Raw genomic sequence first — 2,697 nt, forward strand, 5'->3', positions numbered from 1 at the left:
GTTCCACTAATCGATGAGCCCACTGGGAGGGAGGGAAGGATAGAGAGAAAGAGAGAGGGAGAGAGAGAGGTGTAGTAAGGTTGTCTAATGTCAAAGCTGCCAGAGGAGGACACCACACTGGCCAGTTCAATTGATTGCATTTGATGGTCTTTTTGTTTGTCTCACAGCAAACAAGGACCTAATAAGGAAGAGAGATAAGGGGTTGATTGACGACAAGATATAAAAAATCATCAAGCGTTGATTGCCGGGCAGATGGAGTAGAGTAGTTATGAAGGTAATCAGCACACTGGCGTTGCCATCATCGTGACGCCAATCCGGCGCAGAAGGATGTTGACAGCCGGCGATTTGGCTCAGTGGATGTTTTCCACTGCTTCGTTTTCCCCGCTGCTGATCCCCCAAAGCAAAAGGCCTGTTTTGAAACCCACTGTACACAGCGGCTCAACCCCTCCAAAGCACTTGCCAAGTTACCTGTGTGTGTGTGTGTGTGTGTGTGTGTGTGTGTGTGTGTGACTGTGGTGTTGTTTTCTCCCGCGGAGGACCTGTTGTCTATTTTGAGACGCGTCTGATTGACTCTGCTCAATCGTGTCTGTAAAGTAAACCTGTGTTTGAACTCCGAGCCAGACGCTCCGGGGCGTAATGCAAAATTAGCCGTCTAAACAACAGCGTTGGTTTGGACCGCACGCTGTGCCTCACACACACACACACACACACACACACACACTTTATCATTATCGGAGGAGAATGTGGGAAGTGTACCAGTCCACCCCCCTGGTCACAGGAAATTTGTACTGTGACTGAAGTCAAGAGGCCCACTTGGAAAAAAAGTGGCTGACTACAAAAGGGAAGTGTGTGCGTGTGAATAACAAGTTAGATAATGATATCACACAAACCTTTTATCTCTGCTGGAGATGTATATAATATGAATAATTATGATACTTTCCACTGAGAATGACATCACTCCCATGGGTTGCACCCGTACAGGGGGTTATGTGGATTTGGTAAGATGAAAAGCAAAGCTGAAGCATGTGGGGAAAATAGTCTAGAATGTTCCGTATTAAGCCATAGTGCCTGAAATGCACGCTCTCCTCCGTGCCTGAAGTAAATGTGAATGAAGGCATGCGCCAGGCCATTAATGTAGAGTACTTCCATGAGTTTCTTTTTTCTTTCTCTCTTTCTTTCTTTCTTTCTTTCTTTCTTTCTTTCTTTCCTTCTTTCTTTCTCTCACTCACTCACTCTCTCTCTCTTACCTTCTTTTTTTTCTCTCTCTCTCTGCCATAATCTTGTGATGAAGAACATGTACTCCCGGTGATTTATGGCCGTGGCGTAAAACGGCACTTAAGTCATATCCTCGGAGCGCGGCTGGTGTGCAGATCACGGGGGACGGCCCCACTGTTGACTTATTACAGGGCCTGTGCTGGAGAGAGAGAGAGAGAGAGAGAGAGAGAGAGAGAGGGAGAAAGAGAGAGAGAGAAAGGAGGAGGCCTCAGGAGGCCCGCTACACCACCTTCACCCCCCCCCCCCCCCCCCAACCCCCCCAATTTAAACAGCATGGGAACTCCAAAGCCCAAATCCCTTCCTCAGCAGGCAGAAGCAAACACCTCCATCTCCACCTCCGCTTCAGTTTCCCCCTCTCTTTTCCCTCTCTTTCTCCCCCGCCTCTCCTCTCCTTCGCTCAGCCTGTCGTACGTTATGATTGCTGTTCTCGCTTTCGTGCTGCTGAAGGTCTCTCCAGCAGTTCTCTCATATTTCGAAAAAAATAAACGAGGGCCCGGCAGCACACTGTGTCCGGGCCCCCTCCGATCCGAAGGCGGCGTTCGTAAAGCACTCCTGCCGATCACACGATGGCTCGCTCGCGGGGTGAACAGGAGGGGTCAGACCCGAATGAGATCGAAATGAAGTACTTTGGTGGCACACAAGGGGCCTCGTTCTTGCTCATATCGCAGTGGCGCACCAGTGCACTCGACACGGTCGACTCGGACCGCGCTGCGCCGTGAGCACTGTTCGAAAAACGAAGGTCAGGGCGAGTCTGTGAAAACGCTGTCCTCTATGGGGCGGGTGACAGCGTTGGGGGGGGGGGGGGGGGGGGAGTGGGTGGAAATGCTCGTTGGCCTACACTTACTCCTGTCGTTGTGGATTTGACTCCCCCCAACTCTCCAAGCGCTACGACTGCTGTACTTTTCCAGAGAGCAAATCAATAAAAGGGGGCACCGAAGGTCTTTATTCCGACCCTCTGCTGAATCCTCCGACTTCCACTTGACTCGACATAAAATAAACTAGTATGTTCTTTCTTTCTGCCTCAACCATCGGGAGTTGAGTTGAGAGGGGAGCAGGAGAATGACTGCTTCCTTTTCCACTGCCCCGGGTGTTCATGTTCTCGGTCCTATTTCGTGGGGTATAATTTCATCTGCTTCCTTTCTCATAGCTCCCCATAGCATACATTTCAACACCAGTACAGTATCTCCACCCACACTGCTCAAGATATTAAATAAAAGCATATTGAATTTATGAGCTGGATTTAATACATGCTCTCTTCGCTTTATGAAGTGAAACTTGGGCATGGGTTTCGTCGGCACTTGCAAAAAGAAGAAGAAAAAAATGAGTCGGCAGCACTCTCTACATGCAGTGAGGCAATATACTGCAAGTGAGATTTTCATAAGGCCTTCATCTTTAAATAGCATAATGAAAAGAGATTATACT

Source organism: Sardina pilchardus, chromosome 24 (genome assembly GCF_963854185.1).
Source record: "Sardina pilchardus chromosome 24, fSarPil1.1, whole genome shotgun sequence".
NCBI lineage: Eukaryota > Metazoa > Chordata > Actinopteri > Clupeiformes > Clupeidae > Sardina > Sardina pilchardus.